General features: G+C 46.8%; 1 long non-coding RNA gene across 1 annotated transcript; it reads right to left on the reverse strand.

Annotated features, from left to right (window-relative positions):
* Positions 1-8,870: 8,870 nt before the first annotated feature.
* Positions 8,871-21,401, reverse strand: LOC139257035 (uncharacterized). Its single transcript, XR_011592217.1, has 2 exons — positions 21,336-21,401; positions 8,871-9,338 (listed from the first exon to the last, which is right to left on the reverse strand). It is a non-coding gene; the product is annotated as an uncharacterized lncRNA (long non-coding RNA).
* Between the last annotated feature and the right edge of the window lie 482 nt (positions 21,402-21,883).

Below are 21,883 nucleotides of genomic sequence, written 5' to 3' on the forward strand. Positions count from 1 at the left end.
AAAGATTGAGTGACAATATACAGCACTGTTTCCTGACACAACATGTTAATGCAGTAAATGGGGAAAACCGGAGATTGGATCTGGTGTTTAGTAGTGAGCCTGACCTGGGATCAGGCCTCCGTGTGGGGAACATCTAGGCAACACTGATCACATTATACCGTCCCGATTGGCCGGGAGAACCAAATGGACTGAGACCCTGCGACACGGACCGCATTTCAGGGCAAACTTCTCCAAACTGGCAGAGGATTGTAACAGGTAAATTGGTCAACCCTCCTCGGTGGTGATGTGACCGATGTTGGATATAAATGGAAAGGTTTTAAGAACAAGTTTAAAAATGTGATTAACAAACGTAGTCAAAATTAAAAGACAGAAATGTGGTAAGAAAAAGCCGAGGTGGCCGACTGGCTCTGTACAAAGATGTAAACAGAAAAGTTTCCATAAATTAAATAATTTAACCTTAAATAAATAGGGGGAATACAAGGAACAACTAAAGAAAACGAAGGCTGCTGTTCAATCAGGAAAAAGTCTCTGGGAATAAAAGGATTGTAGACAACTGGCCGTCATGGGCAGAGCTTTTTCAGTTATGTGCAGAGTCTGAGAACAATCAAAGTCTGTATTGGGCCACTTTAGGGTGTTCAAGGGCAGGTTACACAGGACTCACTGAGTATGGTGGGAATATTAGTGAGTACTTTGCATGAGTCTTCACCCTTTAACATCATCTCAAATATTAGAATTTACCAACAATACTTTTATCAGTAACATTGACATAGATAAGCATATTGTTTTAGAAAACATTCAGAACTTAAAAAGAGATAGAGCAGCCGAACTGGAGGATATCCATCCAAGGGTCCACCGGGAGATGGGACATGTGCTGTGTGAGGGTCCTCCGGGAGATGGGACATGTGCTGTGTGAGGGTCCTCCGGGAGATGGGACATGTGCTGTGTGAGGGTCCTCCGGGAGATGGGACATGTGCTGTGTGAGGGTCCTCCGGGAGATGGGACATGTGCTGTGTGAGGGTCCTCCGGGAGATGGGACCTGTGCTGTGTGAGGGTCCTCCGCGAGATGGGACATGTGCTGTGTGAGGGTCCTCTGGGTGATGGGACTTGTGTTGTGCGAGCCCCTGGCATGTATGTTTAATAGCTCACTCTGAAATAGTTTCGACAGATTGGAAGGATGCTAATGAAGTCCCCATTTTAATAAAAATGTGACAAGGCAGACCCGGGTAACCAGAGGCCCATCAGATTAATATCAGTAATAGGTAAGATGATTGAAAGAATCATAAGGGATGCAATATATGAATACTTGGATCGGGAGGGACATATTAGGGACACCACAACCCATTATAAAGAGTTCATGTCTCACAACTCGAATTATATTTTTTGTCTACTTAGATTTCCAAAAAACTTTTGACAAGGTTCCACACAAGAGGCTTCTCTATAAGATCGGAGCCTCTGGTACTGATAATATATTGAGCTGGATACAGAACTGGCCGGCAGGATGTAGGTAAAGAGCAGTTTTTGATGGATTTGGATATGTTTGGAGACCACTCACCAGTGGTGTCCTGCAGGGATCAGTTTTGGGACTGCTGCTTTTCCCTATTTTTATTAATGATCTGGATTTTAGGGTTGGGGCACAATTTTGAAATGATTCCAAGATCTGTGCGAGTGCTCGAACTGTAGAAGAGGCTCGTCTGATTCAGGCAGATCTTGAAGTGTCGGGACACTGGCCTCATGACTGGAAAATTATGTGTAACTTAGATAAGTTCAGTGTTATGCATTTGGGCAGGGCAAATGCTCAACATTCATACACCCCCCAGGGAAAGGCATTAAAGATGGGTGGAGATAGAAAGAGATTTCAACATTCTAGTGAATACATCCTTAAAGGTACACGAGCAATGCAGTGTAGCGACAGTTAGAGCAAATAGGGTGTTGGAGTATATCCATAGGACAATTCAGTTTAAGACGAGGAGCACTGTTTTGTCCGAGTACAAGACCTTAGTCAGGCCACACTTGGAATACTGTGTCCAGTTTTGGTCTCCTCACATGGTGGGTGTTATTGAGGTTCTGGAAAGGGTCACTCGACTAGAAACATAGAAACATAGAAAATAGGTGCAGGAGCAGGCCATTCAGCCCTTCTAGCCTGCACCGCCATTCAATGAGTTCATGGTTGAACATGAAACTTCAGTACCCCCTTCCTGCTTTCTCGCCATAACCCTTGATCCCCCGAGTAGTAAGGACTTCATCTAACACCCTTTTGAATATATTTAGTGAATTGGCCTCAACTACTTTCTGTGGTAGAGAATTCCACAGGTTCACCACTCTATGGGTGAAGAAGTTTCACCTCATCTCGGTCCTAAATGGCTTATTCCTTATCCTCAGACTGTGACCCCTGGTTCTGGACTTCCCCAACATTGGAAACATTCTTCCTGCATCTAACCTGTATAAACCCGTCAGAATTTTAAACGTTTCTATGAGGTCCCCTCTCATTCTTCTGAACCCCAGTGAATACAAGCCCAGTTGCTCCAGTCTTTCTTGATAGGTCAGTCCCGCCATCCCGGGAATCAGTCTGGTGAATCTTCGCTGCACTCCGTCAATAGCAAGAATGTCCTTCCTCAAGTTAGGAGACCAAAACTGTACACAATACTCCAGGTGTGGCCTCACCAAGGCCCTGTACAACTGTAGCAACACCTCCCTGCCCCTGTATTCAAATCCCCTCGCTATGAAGGCCAACATGCCATTTGCTTTCTTAACCGCCTGCTGTACCTGCATGCTAACCTTCAATGACTGATGTACCATGACACCCAGGTCTCGTTGCACCTTCCCTTTTCCTAATCTGTCACCATTCAGATAATAGTCTGTCTCTCTCTTTTTACCACCAAAGTGGATAACCTCACATTTATCACATTATACTTCATCTGCCATGCATTTGCCCACTCACCTAACCTATCCAAGTCACTCTGCAGCCTAATAGCATCCTCCTCGCAGCTCACACTGCCACCCAACTTAGTGTCATCCGCAAATTTGGAGATACTACATTTAATCCCCTCGTCTAAATCATTAATGTACAATGAAAACAGTTGGTTCCCCAGCACAGAACCTTGCGCCACCCCACTAGTCACTGCCTGCCATTCTGAAAAGTACCCGTTTACTCCTACTCTTTGCTTCCTGTCTGACAACCAGTTCTCAATCCACGTCAGCACACTACCCCCAATCCCATGTGCTTTAACTTTGCACATTATTCTCTTGTGTGAGACCTTGTCGAAAGCCTTCTGAAAGTCCAAATATACCACATCAACTGGTTCTCCTTTGTCCACTTTACTGGAAACATCCTCAAAAAATTCCAGAAGATTTGTCAAGCATGATTTCCCTTTCACAAATCCATGCTGACTTGGACCTATCATGTCACCATTTTCCAGATGCACTGCTATGACATCCTTAATAATTGATTCCATCATTTTACCCACTACTGAGGTCAGGCTGACCGGTCTATAATTGCATGTTTTCTCTCTCCCTCCTTTTTTAAAAAGTGGGGTTACATTGGCTACCCTCCACTCCATAGGAACTGATCCAGAATCAATGGAATGTTGGAAAATGACTGTCAATGCATGCACTATTTCCAAGGCCACCTCCTTAAGTACTCTGGGATGCAGTCCATCAGGCCCTGGGGATTTATCGGCCTTCAATCCCATCAATTTCCGCAACACAATTTCCCGACTAATAAATATTTCCCTCAGTTCCCCCTCCTTACTAGACCCTCTGACCACTTTTATATCCGGAAGGTTGTTTGTATCCTCCTTAGTAAATACCGAACCAAAGTACTTGTTCAATTGGTCTGCCATTTCTTTGTTCCCCGTTATGACTTCCCCTGATTCTGACTGCAGGGGAGCTACGTTTGTCTTTACTAACCTTTTTCTCTTTACATACCTATAGAAACCTTTGCAATCCGCCTTAATGTTCCCTGCAAGCTTCTTCTTGTACTCCATTTTCCCTGCTCTAATCAAACCCTTTGTCCTCCTCTGCTGAGTTCTAAACTTCTCCCAGTCCCCAGGTTCGCTGCTATTTCTGGCCAATTTGTATGCCACTTCCTTGGCTTTAATACTATCCCTGATTTCCCTCGATAGCCACGGTTGAGCCACCTTCCCTTTTTTATTTTTACGCCAGACATGAATGTACAATTGTTGTAATTCATCCATGCGGTCTCTAAATGTCTGCCATTGCCCATCCACAGTCAACCCCTGAAGTATCATTCGCCAATCTATCCTAGCCAATTCGCGCCTCATACCTTCAAAGTTACCCTTCTTTAAGTTCTGGACCATGGTCTCTGAATTTACTGTTTCATTCTCCATCCTAATGCAGAATTCCACCATATTATGGTCACTCTTCCCCAAGGGGCCTCGCACAATGAGATTGCTAATTAATCCTCTCTCATTACACAACACCCAGTCTAAGATGGCCTCCCCCCAAGTTGGTTCCTCAACATATTGGTCTAGAAAACCATCCCTTATGCACTCGAGGAAATACTCCTCCACCGTATTGCTTCCAGTTTGGCTAGCCCAATCTATGTGCATATTAAAGTCACCCATTATAACTGCTGCACCTTTATTGCATGCACCCCTAATTTCCTGTTTGATGCCCTCCCCAACATCCCTATTACTGTTTGGTGGTCTGTACACAACTCCTCCTAACGTTTTTTGCCCTTTGGTGTTCTGCAGCTCTACCCATATAGATTCCACATCATCCAAGCTAATGTCTTTCCTAACTATTGCATTAATCTCTTTAACCAGCAATGCTACCCCACCTCATTTTCCTTTTATTCTATCCTTCCTGAATGTTGAATACCCCTGAATATTGAGTTCCCAGCCCTGATCATCCTGGAGCCACGTCTCCGTAATCCCAATCACATCATATTTGTTCACATCTATTTGCACAGTTAATTCATCCAGCTTATTGCGGATACTCCTTGCATTAAGACACAAAGCCTTCAGGCTTGTTTTTTTAACACCCTTTGTCCTTTTAGAATTTTGCTGTACAGTGGCCCTTTTTGTTCTTTGCCTTGGGTTTCTCTGCCCTCCACTTTTCCTCATCTCCTTTCTGTCTTTTGCTTTTGCCTCCTTTTTGTTTCCCTCTGTCTCCCTGCATTGGTTCCCATCCCCCTGCCATATTAGTTTAACTCCTCCACAACAGCACTAGCAAACACTCCCACTGGGACATTGGTTCCGGTCCTGCCCAGGTGCTCTCAGCCTGTTCTCAATGGGCCTCTGGGTTACACAATGCCTGATCTCACTGCGTCCAGTGTGTAAACCGTGGACCAGTGAGATCAGACATTATGGAACCCAGAGGCCCAGTGAGAACAGAACGTTTGTAATCCGGGGGCCCAGTGAGTTCAGACAGTGATCTGGGTAAAACAAACTGTCCTAGGTTTTTTTTTAAATCTGTATTTTTGCCTCTCCCAGGAGATCACATGGACTCGGGTGGAGTGGAGTGTATACGCTGTGATATATTGCAATTTTGTGGGACAGGCTTGATGGACCAGATGGTCTTTACCTGTCCGTCATTTTTCGTATGTATTAAAATGCTTCCTCTACACTGTCCCATCGAACACTACCAGGGCAGGTACAGCACGGCTTAGATACAGAATAAATCTCAGGCCCCAAATTAGAGCCCACAGGCCCCGTGCTGACAGGCCAGGGTGAGCGGGGTCACTGGCCGCCATCTTGCACAGGGCGGGATCAGGGCGCATGCGTGGCCATCTTGGTTTAGGAACAGAGAGTGGGCGGGACTTCAGGGTCTCTGTTCCCAACTGGGTCCCAGTGCCCGGGAGATGGAACATTTTGGGCAACACACTTTTCATCATCTTAAAATCAGAGACTGGTTACAACATGGAAGGAGGCCATGCCGGCTAACTGCAAGAGCTTCTACTAATCCACGCTAGCTACTCTGTCCAGACCCCTCATGATTTTGAACACCTCTGTCAAATCTCTTTCAATCTTCTCTGTTCTGAGAACAACCCCAACTTCTCCAGACTATCCACGTAACTGAAGTCCCTCATCCCTGGAATCATTCTTGTAAAACTTTTCTGCACGCTCTCAAAAGGCCTTTGTATACTTACTAAAATGCAGAAGCCAGAATTGCTCCAGCTCAGTCAACAAGCTCCCCGCTGGAGTGGAACTAAACTACAGAAACAGTGGCAACCTATTCAACCTTCGTCGTCTCCAGGCCAGGTCCAAGACCACTCCAATCTCTGTCGTTGAGCTACCGTATGCGGACAATACCTGCGTCTGTGAACATACAGAGGCTGAACTTCAAGTCATAGTCAACGTATTTACTGAGGCGTTCCAAAGCATGGGCCTTACACTAAACATCTGTCAGCCCGAGGTCCTCCACCAGCCTGTCCTCGCCGCACAGCACTCCATCCACCCACCCTCCGCAGTCATCAAAATCTACGGCGCGGCCCTGGACAATGTGGACCATTTCCCATACCTCGGGATCCTCTTATCAACAAGACCAGACATTGACGACAAGATTCAACACCGCATCCAGTGCAGCCTTCAGCCGCTTGAGGAAAAGAGTGTTTGAAGACCACGCCCTCAAATCTACCACTAAGCTCATGGTCTACAGGGCTGCAGTAATACCCACCCTCAGAGACATGGACTATGTACAGTAGACACCTCAAATTGCTGGAGAGGTCTCCGCAAGATCCTACAAATTGCCTGGGAGGACAGACACACCAACGTTGGCGTTGTCGGCCAGGCCAACATCCCCAGCATTGATGCACGGACCACATTTGATCATCTCCGCTGCACAGGCCACATTGTTCGCATGCCAGACACGAGATTCCCAAAGCAAGCACGCTACTCAGATCTTCTTCACAGCAAACGAGCCAAAGGTGGGCAGAGGAAACGTTACAGGGACACCCTCAAAGCCTCCCTGATAAAGTACAACATCCCCATCGACCACCCTAAGTGTAAAAAGTGCATCCGGGAGGGCGTTGATCACCTCGAGTCTCATCGTCGAGAGCATGCATCAGAAAGAGTGTGCGGCAAACTTGTCTCACCCAACCCTTCGCTCAACGACTATCTGTCCCACCTGTGACAGGGACTGTGGCTTCGTATTGGACTGTTCAGCCACCTAAGGACTCATTTTTAGAGTGGAAGCATGTCTTCCTCGATCCGAGGGACTGCCTATGATGATGATGATGAACCAGAATTGGACACAATACTCCAGTTGAGGCCGAACCAGAGTTTTACGTGGGTTCAACATAATATCCACACTTCTGTACTCGATACCTCTATTCATGAAGCCTAGGATCCTGTCAGTCTTTGTAACCACTTTCTCAACCTGTGCTGCCACCTTCAGTGATTGGTGCACATATACACCTGGGTCTCTCTGTTCACGCTCCCCTTTAGTTTATATTTACTCTCCTCTTTCTTCCTCCCAAAATGTATCACTTTTAAACTTTTCTACGTTAAGTTCCACCAGCCTGTCTATGTCTTTCTGAAGTCTATCACTACCTCCTCACTTTTCACTTTACTTCCAAGTTTTGTGTGAGCTGTAGATTTGGAAATTGTGCCCTGTACACTCAAGTCTAGGTCATTATTATAGATCAAAAAAAGCAGTGGCCCCAATACCGACCCCTGGGGAACACCACTTCCTCCAGTCTGAAAAACAACCGTTCACCACTACTCTGTGTGTGTCACTTAGCCACTTTCATATCCATGCTGCCACTGTCCCCGTTATTCCATGGGCTTCGATTTTGCTGGTATTGGTAACACGCCTGGGATCAGTAAACACAAAACCCAGTCTGTTAATCACTTTCAGCTACTGGACTTAGCATGTGTCTCACAGCATCTCTTCTACCTTCAATATGTGAATAGAGCATCACGCCTGTAAACCTGGTTTAAGTTTATATCCACTCAGCAAATCTATTTAAGAAAAGCCTGTCGGCCAATGAGACACTGTTAAGCTGCCAGTGTGCTGCTGGTTTGATTGGCATGTTGCCTGTAATGGACTCTGTATTTTGGTCTCTGTATTTAAGGAAGGATAGACCTGCATTGGAGGCAGTTCAGAGAAGGTTCACTCGGTTGTTTCGGAGATGAGGGGATTGACTTATAAAGATAGCTTGAGTAAGTTGGGCCGAAACACATTGGAGTTCAGAAGAATGAGGTGATTTTATCAAAATATAAGATAATGAGGGGGCTTGATAGGTGGATGCAGAGAGGATATTTCCACTTACACGGGGAACTAAAACTAGGGGACATCGTCTTAGAATAATGGGCCACCCAATTAAAACTGAGACGAGGAATTTCTTCTCTGAGGGTTGTAAATCTGTGGAATTCTCTGCCAAGGAGAGGTGTGGAGGCTGGATCTTTGAATATATTTAAGGCGGAGATAGACAGATTTTTGAGCGATAAGAGAGTAAAGGGTGATGGGGAGTGGGCAGGGAAGTGGAACTGAGTCCATGATCAGATCAGCCATGATCTTATTGAATGGCGGAGCAGGCCCGAGGGGCCAAATGGCCTACTCCTGCTACTATTTCTTATGATCTAACTGAACATTTCTCCCAGTCTAACCTTGTCTGTAATGAAATATGTGTCTTTTAATAAGTCTCAAGTCCTTGCTCATGTCTGCTGCAGATTCCAGAGTTGATTCCAGAGATGAGGGGATTGACTTATGGTTGAGTAGGTTGAGTAGGTTGGGCCAATACACATTGGAGTTGAGATGAATGAGATCTGTGTGTGGCCCTGAAGGACTGTGTCCAGGCTGAAGTTCTGATCTCCCCGTAAGATCCTCCCCACAGATTGTCCTTTCTCAGCTCCAGCCAGGTGATGCTAAACACTCAGGTGGGAAAGACAAAAATCCACAGCAATGTGTTGAAAGCAAAACTAATTTATGTGTCTTTATCCCAAATATTAAACTCCAGTCGATTTCAGGAGTTATTAACATCAGTGTTACAGGAGTTATAAACCCCAACTGTCAGAATGATCACGATTCAGTCCGGCATGTGAATAACAGCAGAATCCAACCCCTGCAGTCACTTGTGAACTCGCTGATGTCTCAGCAGGTTGCCTGACAGAGAGAATCCCTTGTCACACTCAGAGCAGGTGAATGGTCTCTCCCCACTGTGAACTCGCTGGTGTCTCAGCAGGTCGGATGATCGAATGAATCCCTTCCCACATACAGAGCACGTGTACCATTTCTCCCCACTGTGAACGGGTCCTTCTGCTTCCATGGTCAAAAGCTGATGATATTCCAGTCCCGATGTACCGAGTGACTCTGTCAGATCTTGAGGTGATGTTTGGTTTGAGCTTCCAGTCTACAAATCCTCCCCTTTTAACACCCTGCAAAGTGAATTTCAAACAGGAAAAGTGAGTGTGAGAGAGAACCCACAAAAACACAAAGGCAGGTTGTGAAATTGAGCTGAATTAGTCTGTGTGGGGCCGGCACGAGAAAAAAGTGACCATGAAAGCTGCCGGATTGTAGTAAAAACACATCTGGGTCACTGCTGTCCTTCAGGGAAGGGAACCCACCTCCCTCGACAGGCCCACATGGGAAATTGTTGGCCCCACTGGGCCCAGAAGTACTGGGGGTGAAACCCAGCAGCTTCTCCCCCTCTCCATCCAGCTCAAACTGATGTAACAAACAGACGCACACAGGAGACCAGTGAGTGACTTCCACATCCAGTGCCCACCTGATACAGAGCGGCTGGGAATTGCTGGGCCTGCTGTATAAATGTAAGTTGTTGTTTTCCTGGTGTGGAGGAGGGGCTGGGCCCGGTGGCTCTGACTCGGGGCCCGAGAGCCGCGCTCGATGTTGCCCGGGGACTGAGAGCCACACTCGGTGTTGCCCGGGGCCCGAGAGCCACACTCGGTGTTGCCCGGGGCCCGAGAGCCACACTCGGTGTTGCCCGGGGCCTAAGAGCCACACTCGGTGTTGCCCGGGGCCCGAGTGCCACACTCGGTGTTGCCCGGGGACCGAGAGCCGCACTCGGTGTTGCCCGGGGACCGAGTGCCGCACTCGGTGTTGCCCGGGGACCGAGAGCCGCACTCGGTGTTGCCCGGGGACCGAGAGCCGCACTCGGTGTTGCCCGGGGCCCGAGTGCCACACTCGGTGTTGCCCCGGGACTGAGAGCCACACTCGGTGTTGCCCGGGGACTGAGAGCCCAACTCGGTGTTGCCCGGGGACTGAGAGCCACACTCGGTGTTTCCCGGGGCCCGAGTGCCACACTAGGTGTTGCCCGGGGACTGAGAGCCACACTCGGTGTTGCCCGGGGCCCGAGAGCCACACTCGGTGTTGCCCGGGGCCCGAGAGCCGCACTCGGTGTTGCCCGGGGCACGAGTGCCACACTCGGTGCTTCCCGGGGCCCGAGAGCCGCACTCGGTGTTGCCCGGGGCCCGAGTGCCACACTCGGTGTTGCCCGGGGCCCGAGTGCCACACTCGGTGTTGCCCGGGGCCCGAGTGCCACACTCGGTGTTGCCCGGGGCCCGAGTGCCACACTCGGTGTTGCCCGGGGCCCGAGTGCCACACTCGGTGTTGCCCGGGGCCCGAGTGCCACACTCGGTGTTGCCCGGGGCCCGAGTGCCACACTCGGTGTTGCCCGGGGCCCGAGTGCCACACTCGGTGTTGCCCGGGGCCCGAGTGCCACACTCGGTGTTGTCCGGGGACTGAGAGCCGCACTCGGTGCTGCCCGGGGACTGAGAGCCGCGCTCGGTGTTGCCCGGGGACTGAGAGCCACACTCGGTGTTGCCCGGGGACGGAGAGCCACACTCGGTGTTGCCCGGGGACTGAGAGCCACACTCGGTGTTGCCCGGGGACTGAGAGCCGCACTCGGTGTTGCCCGGGGCCCGAGTGCCACACTCGGTGTTTCCCGGGGACTGAGAGCCGCACTCGGTGTTGCCCGGGGCCCGAGTGCCACACTCGGTGTTGCCCGGGGCCCGAGTGCCACACTCGGTGTTGCCCGGGGACTGAGAGCCACACTCGGTGTTGCCCGGGGCCCGAGTGCCACACTCGGTGTTGCCCGGGGACTGAGAGCCGCGCTCGGTGTTGCCCGGGGACTGAGAGCCACACTCGGTGTTGCCCGGGGACAGAGAGCCACACTCGGTGTTGCCCGGGGACAGAGAGCCACACTCAATGTTGCCCGGGGACTGAGAGCCACACTCGGTGATGCCCGGGGACTGAGAGCCACACTCGGTGTTGCCCGGGGACTGAGAGCCACATTCGGCGTTGCCCGGGGACGGAGAGCCACACTCGGTGTTGCCCGGGGACTGAGAGCCACACTCGGTGTTGCCCGGGGACCAAGAGCCACCATCGGTGTTGCCCGGGGACTGAGAGCCACCATCGGTGTTGCCCGGGGACTGAGAGCCACACTCGGTGTTGCCCGGGGACTGAGAGCCACACTCGGTGTTGCCCGGGGACTGAGAGCCACACTCGGTGTTGCCCGGGGATTGAGAGCCACACTTGGTGCTGCCCGGGGCCCGAGAGCCACACTCGGTGTTGCCCGGGGACTGAGAGACACGCTCGGTGCTGCCCGGGGCCCGAGTGCCACACTCGGTGCTGCCCGGGGACTGAGAGCCACACTCGGTGTTGCCCGGGGACTGAGAGCCACACTCGGTGCTGCCCGGGGACTGAGAACCGCACTCGGTGTTGCCCGGGGACTGAGAGCCACACTCGGTGCTGCCCGGGTGCTGAGAACCGCACTCGGTTAAAAAGGAGGCAGACTAAAAGCAGGAAACTGTAGACCAGTTTAGCCTAACATCTGTGGTTGGGAAAATGTTGAAGAGTTCATTCTTAAAGAAGCATTAGCACGACATTTGGAAAAACATAATTCGGTCAGGCAGAGTCAGCATGGATTTATGAAGTGGAAGTTAAGTTTGACAAATTTGCTAGAATTCTTTGAGCATGTAACGAACATAGAAACATAGAAAAATAGTTGCAGGTTAGGCCATTCGGCCCTTCGAGCCTGCACCACCATTCAATACCATGGCTGATCATTCCTTCAGTACCCCTTTCCTGCTTTCTCTCCATACCTCTTGATCCCCTTAACCGTAAGAGCCATATCTAACTCCCTCTTGAATATATCCAGTGAACTGGCATCAACAACTCTCTGCGGCAGGGAATTCCACAGGTTAACAACTCTCGAGTGAAGAAATTTCTCCTCATCTCAGTCCTAAATGGCCTACCCCTTCTCCTAAATGCAATGATTATTTTCATTTTCGATGTTATTCAAAACAGGTGGAAATACACAGCAAATCAAAACTTTAAAAAATTAGAAGAAAATATGCAATAGTAGCCAACTAAATCAGTTCTCTATTACGCAATGGCATACGTCATCAAACTCCTTCGCTGCTTGTACCATGTTGAAAAAAATTCTGAAATGAAATATTTTTGTCCTCAAATATCAGTTTATTTTTAAACAGTATGCGAAAGTAATAATTTTATCTCATCTCAAAATCACTAATCCATCATTCAGACCAGGCCTGGACATTTGGAAGAAATGCATTCTTTCTATTTTTGTCTTGTACAATACCAAACATTCAGGAATTCATTTTTCACATTTGGTCGGTCAGTTTCTCCTCAACACTGTCAGAGGTGCTTTCAATGAATTATGTTCCACTTCACATCATGGGCCAGGGTGGATAAAGTGGGTGTGGTGTATTTGGACTTCCAGAAGGCATTTGACAATATGCCACATAAAAGGTTACTGCACAAGATAAAAGTTCACTGGGCTGGGGGTAATATATTAGCATGGATAGAGGATTGGCTAACTAACAGACAACAGAGAGTCTGGGTAAATGGTTCATTCTCGGGTTGGCAATCAGTAATGAGTGGGGTGCCGCAGGGATCAGTGCTGGGACCCCAACTATTTACAATCTATATTAACGACTTGGAAGAAGGGACCGAGGGGCCACTGTACAGCAAAATTCTAAAAGGAAAAGTGTGTTAAAAAAACAAGTCTGAATGCTTTGTGTCTTAATGCAAGGAGTATCCGCAATAAGCTGGATGAATTAACTGTGCAAATAGATGTTAACAGATATGATGTGATTGGGATTACAGAGACGTGGCTCCAGGATGATCAGGGCTGGAAACTCAACATCCATGGGTATGCAACATTCAGGAAGGATAGAATAAAAGGAAAAGGAGGTGGGGTAGCATTGCTGGTTAAGGAGGAGATTAATGCAATCGTTAGGACGGACATTAGCTTGGATGATGTGGAATCTATATGGGTAGAGCTGCAGAACACCAAAGGGCAAAAAACGTTCCTGGGTGTTGTGTGCAGACCTCCAAACAGTAGTAGTGATGTTGGGGAGGACATCAAACAGGAAGTTAAGGGTGCATGCAATAAAGGTGCAGCAGTTATAATGGGTGACTTTCATATGCACATAGATTGGGCTAACCAAACTGGAAGCAATACGGTGGAGGAGGATTTCCTGGAGTGCATAAGGGATGATTTTTTTAGACCAATATGTCGAGGAACCAACTCGGGGGGAGGCCATCTTAGACAGGGTGTTGTGTAATGAGAGAGGATTAATTAGCAATCTCGTTGTGCGAGGCCCCTTGGGGAAGAGTGACAATAATATGGTGGAATTCTGCATTAGGATGGAGAATGAAACAGTTAATTCAGAGATCATGCTCCAGAACTGAAAGAAGGGCAACTTTGAAGGTATGAGGCGTGAATTGACAAGGATAGATTAGTGAATGATATTTAAGTGATTGACTGTGGATGGGCAATGGCAGACATTTAGAGACCGCATGGATGAACTACAATAATTGTACATTCCTGTCTGGCGTAAAAATAAAAAAGGGAAGGTGGCTCAACCGTGGCTATCAAGGGAAATCAGGGATAGTATTAAAGCCAAGGAAGTGGCATACAAATTGGCCAGAAATAGCAGTGAACCTGGCGACTGGGAGAAATTTAGAACTCAGCAGAGGAGGACAAAGGTTTGATTAGGGCAGGGAAAATGAAGTACGAGAAGAAGCTTGCAGGGAACATTAAGACGGATTGTAAAAGTTTCTATAGATATGTAAAGAGAAAAAGTTTAGTAAAGTCAAACGTAGGTCCCCTGCAGTCAGAATCAGGGGAAGTCATAACGGGGAACAAAGAAATGGCGGACCAATTGAACAAGTACTTTGGTTCGGTATTCATGAAGGAGGACACAAACAACCTTCCGGATATAAAAGGGGTCAGAGGGTCGAGTAAGAAGGAGGAACTGAGGGAAAGCCTTATTAGTCGGGAAATTGTGTTGGAGAAATTGATGGGATTGAAGGCCGCTAAATCCCCAGGGCCTGATGGACTGCATCCCAGAGTACTTAAGGAGGTGGCCTTGGAAATAGCGGATGCATTGACAGTCATTTTCCAACATTCCATTGACTCTGGATCAGTTCCTATGGAGTGGAGGGTAGCCAATGTTACCCCACTTTTTAAAAAAAGAGGGAGAAAACAGGGAATTATAGACCGGTCAGCCTGACATCGGTAGTGGGTAAAATGATGGAATCAATTTTTAAGGATGTCATAGCAGCGCATTTGGAAAGAGGTGACATGATAGGTCCAAGTCAGCATGGATTTGTGAAAGGGAAATCATGCTTGACAAATCTTCTGGAATTTTTGAGGATGTTTCCAGTAGAGTGGACAAGGGAGAACCAGTTGATGTGGTATATTTGGACTTTCAGAAGGCTTTCGACAAGGTCCCACACAAGAGATTAATGTGCAAAGTTAAAGCACATGGGATTGGGGGTAGTGTGCTGACATGGATTGAGAACTGGTTGTCAGATAGGAAACAAAGAGTAGGAGTAAATGGGTACTTTTCAGAATGGCAGGCAGTGACTAGTGGGGTACCGCAATGTTCTGTGCTGGGGCCCCAGCTGTTTACATTGTACATTAATGATTTAGACGAGGGGATTAAATGTAGTATCTCCCAATTTGGGGATGACACTAAGTTGGGTGGCAGTGTGAGCTACGAGGAGGATGCTATCAGGCTGCAGAGTGACTGGGATAGGTTAGGTGAGTGGGCAAATGCGTGGCAGATGAAGTATAATGTGGATAAATGTGAGGTTATCCACTTTGGTGGTAAAAACAGAGAGACAGACTATTATCTGAATGGTGACAGATTAGGAAAAGGGGAGGTGCAACGAGACCTGGGTGTCATGGTACAACAGTCATTGAAGGTTGGCATGCAGGTACAGCAGGCGGTTAAGAAAGCAAATGGCATGTTGGCCTTCATAGCGAAGGGATTTGCGTACAAGGGCAGGGAGGTGTTGCTACAGTTGTACAGGGCCTTGGTGAGGCCACACTTGGAGTATTGTGTACAGTTTTGGTCTCTTACCTTGAGGAAGGACATTCTTGCTATTGAGGGAGTGCAGCGAAGGTTCACCAGACTGATTCCCGGGATGGTGGGACTGACCTATCAAGAAAGACTGGATCAACGGGGCTTGTATTCACTGGAGTTCAGAAGAATGAGAGGGGACCTCATAGAAATGTTTAAAATTCTGATGGGTTTAGACAGGTTAGATGCAGGAAGAATGTTCCCAATGTTGGGGAAGTCCAGAACTAGGGGTCACAGTCTGAGGATAAGGGGTAAGCCATTTAGGAACGAGATGAGGAGAAACTTCTTCACCCAGAGAGTGGTGAACCTGTGCAATTCTCTACCACAGAAAGTAGTTGAGGCCAATTCACTAAATATATTCAAAACGGAGTTAGATGAAGTCCTTACTACTCGGGGGATCAAGGGGTATGGCGAGAAAGCAGGAATGGGGTACTTAAGTTGCATGTTCATCCATGAACTCATTGAATGGCGGTGCAGGCTAGAAGGGCCGAATGGCCTACTCCTGCACCTATTTTCTTTGTTTCTATGTAACGTAGCCAATTCTGCTGATGATACAAAGATGGGAGGAAAAGCAATCTGTGAGGAGGATACAAAAAATCTGCAAAAGGACACAGACTAAGTAAGTGGGCAATAATTTGGCAGATGGAGTATAATGTTGGAACGTGTGAAGTGATGCATGATGGCAGAAAAAAAATCAAAGATCAAGTTATTATTTGAATGGAGAAAGATTGCAAAGTGCTGCAGTACAGACGGACCTGGGGGTACTTGTGCATGAAACACAAAAGGTTAGTATGCAGGTACAGCAAGTGATCAGGAAGGCCAATGGTATCTTGGCCTTTATTGCAAAGGGGCTGGAGTATAAAAGCAGGGAGGGCTTGCTACAGTTATACAAGTTATTGGTGAGGCCACACCTGGAATACTGCGTGCAGTTTTGGTTTCCATATTTATGAAAGGATATACTTGCTTTGGAGGAAGTTGAGAGAAGGTTCACTGGGTTGATTCCAGAGATGAGGGGTTGACTTATGAGAAAAGGTTGAGGAGGTTGGGGCTCTACTCATTGAATTCAGAAGAATGAATGAAAGGTGATTTATCGAAACGTATAAGTTTATGAGGGGGCTTGACAAGGTAGTCGCAGAGAGGATGTTTTCACTGATAGGGAAGACTAGAACTCGGGGGCATAATCTTAGAATAAGGGCACCCCCCATTTAAAACTGAGAGGAGGATGAATTTCTTCTCTCAGTGGGTTGAAAACCTGTGAAATTCGCTGCCTCAGAGAGCTGTGTAAGCTGGGACATTGAATATATTTAAGACAGAGATAGACAGTGTCTTAACCGATAAGGGAATAAGGGGTTATGGAGAACGGGCAGGGAAGTGAAGCTGAGTCCCTGATCGGATCAGCCATGATTGTATTAAATGGCGGAGCACTCTCGAAGGGCCGTATGGCCTACTCCTGCTCCTATTTCTTATGTTCTTATTTTCTTATATAGTGGGTGTCTGGTACGGGACTGTGGATTTGACTCTATCTGTCCATTTCTGGTATGTGGATGAGGGTTTTACTCTGTATGTTAGTTTCTGATACGAGAGGTGGATTTTATCCTGTACCTGTCAATTTGTGGTAATTGCCTGTGGGTTTCATTCTGTATCAAAAAGGGCCACATTACAACATAATTCTAAAAGGAAAAAGAGTGTTAAAAAAACAAGCCTGAAGGCTCAGAGTCACAAAGCGAGGAGCATTGTAATAAGGTGGACTAATTAACTGCGCAGATAGCTGTTAACGGATATGATGTAATTGGGATTACAGAGACATGGCTCCAGAGTAACCAAAGCTGGGAACATAACATCCAGGGGTATTCAATATTCAGGAAGAATAGCCAGAAAGGAAAAGGATGTGGGGTAGTGTTAATGGTTAAAGAGGAGGTTAATGCAATAGAAAGGAAGGACATTAGCTGGGAAGATGTGGAATCTATATGGGTAGAGCTGCGAAACATCAAAGGGCAGAAAACGTTAGTTGGGGTTGTGTACAGACCACCAAACAGTAGTAGGGAGGTTGGGGATTGCATCAAACAGGAAATTAAGGACACGTGCAATAAGGGTACAGCAGTTATCATGGGTGACCTTAACCTACATATTGATTGGGCTAACCAAACTTGTAGCAATACTGTGGTGGAAGATTTCCTAGAGTGGAAAAGGGATGGTTTTCTCGACCAATATGTTGAGGAACCTACGGGAGAGCAGGCCATCCTAGACTGGGTTTTATGTAACGAGAGAGGATTAATTAGCAATCTGGTCTTGCATGGCTCCTTGGGGAAGAGTGACCATAATATGGTAGAATTCTTCATTAAGCTGGAGAGCGACACAGTTAACTCAGAGACTAGGGTCCTGAACTTGAAGGAAACTTCGATGGTATGAGACGTGATTTGGCTGGGATAAACAGGCGAATAATACTTAAAGGGTTGATGGTGGATAGGCAATGGCAGACATTTAAAGATCACATGGATGAATTAAAACTATTATACATCCCTGTCTGGCGTAAAAATAAAACATGAAAGGTGGCTCAACCGTGGCTAACCAAGGAAATTAGGGACAGTGGCACATAAATTGGCCTGAAAAAGCAGCAAACCTGAGGACTGGGAGCAATTTAGAATTCAGCAGAGGAGGACTAAGGGTGTAATAAGGAGGGGGAAAATAGAATATGAGAGTAAGCTTGCAGGGAACATAAAAAACTGACTGCAAAAGCTTCTATAGATATGTGAAGAGAAAATGATTAGTGAAATCTAATGTCGGCCCCTTGCAGTCAGAATCAGGTGAATTTATAATGGGGAACAAGGAAATGGCAGACCAATTGAACAAATGCTTTGGTTCTGTCTTCACTAAGGAAGACACGAATAACCTGCCGAAAATACTAGGGGACCGAGGGTCTAACGGGAAAGATGAACTGAGGGAAATCCTTATTAGTCAGGAAATGGTTGTAGGGAAACTGATGGGACGGAAGGCCGATTAATCCCCAGGGCCTGATAGTCTGCGTCCCAGAGTAGTTATAGAAGTGGCCCTAGAAATAGTAGATGCATTGGTGGTCATTTTCCAACATTCTATAGATTCTGGATCAGTACCTATGGATTGAAGGGTAGCTAATGTAAACCCACTTTTTAAAAAAGGAGGGAGAGAGAAAACAGGGAATTATAGACCGGTTAGCCTGACATCGGTGGTGGGGAAAATGCTGGAATCAATTATTAAAGATGTAATAGCATAGCATTTGGAAAGCAGTGACAGGTCAAGTCAGCATGGATTTATGAAAGAGAAATCATGCTTGACAAATCTTCTAGAGGTTTTTGAGGATGTAACTAGTAGAGTGGATAAGGGAGAACCAGTGGATGTGGTGTATTTGGAATTTCAAAAGGCTTTTGACAAGGTCCCACACTAGAGATTAGTGTGCAAAATTAAAGCACATGGTATTGGGGGTAATGTACTGACATGGAGGCAGAACTGGTTGGCAGACAGGAAGCAAAGAGTGGGAATAAACGGATCCTTTTCAGAATGGCAGGCAGTGACAAGTGGGGTGCCACAAGGTTCAGTGCTGGGATCCCAGCTATTTACAATATATATTAATGATTTAGACGATGGAATTGAAAGTAATATCTCCAAGTTGGCAGTGTGAGCTGTGAGGAGGATGCGAAGAGGCTGCAGGTTGACTTGGACAGGTTAGGTGAATGGGCAATTGCATGGCAGATGCAGTATAATGTGGATAAATGAGAGGTTATCCACTTTGGTGGCAAAAACAGGAAGGCAGATTATTACCTGAATGGTGACAGATTAGTAAAAGGGGAGGTTCAAAGAGACCTGGGTGTCATGGTACATCAGTCACTGAAGGTAGGCATGCAGGAACAGCAGGCAGTAAAGAAAGCAACTGGCATGCTGGACTTCATAGCGAGAGGATTTGAGTGTCGGAGCAGGGAGGTGTTACTGCAGTTGTAGAGGGCCTTGGTGACACCACACCTTGAGTATGGTGTGCAGTTTTGGTCTCTTGATCTGAGCAAGGATGTGCTTGCTATTGAGGGAGTGCAGTGAAGGTTCACCAGACTAATTTCCGGGATGGCAGGACTGACATATGAAGAAAGACTGGATCGGCAAGGCTTACACTCACTGGAATTTAGAAGAATGAGGGGGGATCTCATAGAAACATATAAAATTATGACAGGACTGGACAGGTTAGAGGCAGGAAGAATGTTCCCGATGTTGGGGGAAGTCCAGAACCAGGGGTCACAGTCTAACGATAAGGGGTAAGCCATGTCGGACTGAAATGAGGAGAAACGTTTCCACCCAGAGAGTGGTAAACCTGTGCAATTCTCTACCACAGAAAGTTGTGGAGCGCAGTTCGTTGGATATATTCAAGCGGGAGTTAGATGTGGCCCTTGCGGCTAAGGGGATCAAGGGATAGGGAGAGAAAGCGGGAATGGGGTACTGAAGTTGCATGATCAGCCATGATTATATTGAATGGCGGGGCAGGTCAAAGGGCCAAATGGCCAGCTCCTGCACCTATTTTCTCTGTTTCTTTCCATTCTTGGTGTGTGATGTGTATTTTGCGCTGTATCTGTCCATCTCTTATGTGAATGTGAGCTCTACTCCATACCCGTCATTCTCCAGTATGTTAGTATTGTTTTACAGTGTACCACCAATTCCTGATAGAGTATTCGTTTTACTTTTTAACTGTTCAATTTGTGTTCTCGAGGTGAGTGTTTATGCTGACTCGGTCGGTCTCTGGTAAATGAGTCTGAGTTTCACTCTGCATCTATCTGTCTCTACTATGAGTGTGGGCCTTTCTCTGTATCTCTCCATTTCTGTTGTGGGAGTCTAGGTTTCATTCTGTATCTGTCAAGTTCTGATATGTGATTGTGGGCCTTACTCTATACCTGCCAGTTTCTGCTGAATTGCGAGTGGGCTTTCCTTTGTACGTGTCAGTTTCTGGAATGAAAGAGAGCTCTTTACCCTGTACCTGTCAATTACTGGTTTGTGAGTCTGGGCATGTCACTGTATATCAATTTATGTTATGGGAATATGGATTGTAATATGTCAGCCTCTGATATGTGAGTTTGGGTTTTATACGTTATCACTCAGACTCTGATATGCAAGTGTGTGTATTTTTCTGTAACTGTCAGGTTTTGGCATGTGTTGAGGTTTAATCTGTGCTTCTCAGTTTCTGCTATGTTAGATTGTACCTATTTGTTCCTGATACTTGATTGTGTGTTTTAGACTGTACCTGTCAGTTCCTGCTATGTGAGTGTGGAATTTACTCTGCATTTGCCAGTCTCTGGTATGTGAACGTGAGAATCAATTTCACTTTTTAACCTGTATTTCTCTGATATGTGAGTGAAGATTTTGCGTTCTCCATGTCATTTTTTCTGATATGTGTGTGTGGGTTTTACCCTGTCCCGATCAGTTTCTGCGATGCAAGTAACAATTTTACTTACTGCCTTTCAGTTTTTCGATATGTGCCCATGGGATTTACACTTTACCTGTCACTCTCTGGTATATAAGTGGGGATTTTATTCTGTTACTGTCACTTTCATATATGTGGGTGTGTGTTGTATACTGTATCTGTCAGTCTGTGGTACAGGAATATGGGTTTTATTCTGCACCTGTCATCTTCTGGTATGTTCGGGGGGTTTAAATACTGAATCCATCAGATTCTAAAACATGAATATGGCTTTTGCTCTGTACCCATCAGCTTCTGATATGCGAGTGTGGTTTATACTTTCTATTGGACATTTCTTCTGATAGATGATTGTGTTTTATTCTCTACCTGCCAGTTTCTGGCAAGTGAGTGTGGGTGTTTAATGTACCGTCAGTGTGATCTGTTTCAAAGGTGAAATAGCATCTGATTCTACTGCTCCATGTGGCTGTAAGATTCACAATGCAACTCTGCCACTTCGGATCGCTGTGGGACTGACAGCTTCTGCTGTCTGTGACAATAGGATTGAGGTCAGTTCTGTGTCTCTGCACTCTGAGTGATAATCTACTTACTGTGTGTGAGAAGGAGCTGCCTGCACTGTTCCTTGTGTTCCAGGTGGAGGAAAGCTCACATTTGTTCTGGCTGAAGAATTTTGCTCTGAGAATAATAATACGAGAACATTATTAGTTCTAAGAGATGGATGCGGGGGAGAATATGAGGGAGCGACAATGTATCTCTCGACCACCAGCAACAAGGTTCTGGAGAACTCAGCTCACCGAAACAATATAACTGGTCTTTAAAATATCTTCTCCCACACTCCTCTTCTGGTGCCTGCAATAGATGCACTTTGCAAAACTCCCCACATCCTCACTGACAGACTGTGTTTCCACTGCTTACTGTCCAAGAACAACAGACACGGTGAGATTGGAACTGAATCAGGAACATTCACTACTGATTTGGGGAAAGAAAGCAGCAATGATTGGAAAGAGCGAGGTGGTTTACTTTCTCTGTTACCTTACACTGTCCACACACAGCCCAAGAATGGCTTCTCCCTTCCCCCACTCACACCATGTTCCACAACTAGTTTCTGATCCACTCTGCCTCTTACACACAGCCCCCG

Source organism: Pristiophorus japonicus, unplaced genomic scaffold (assembly GCF_044704955.1).
Source record: "Pristiophorus japonicus isolate sPriJap1 unplaced genomic scaffold, sPriJap1.hap1 HAP1_SCAFFOLD_80, whole genome shotgun sequence".
NCBI lineage: Eukaryota > Metazoa > Chordata > Chondrichthyes > Pristiophoridae > Pristiophorus > Pristiophorus japonicus.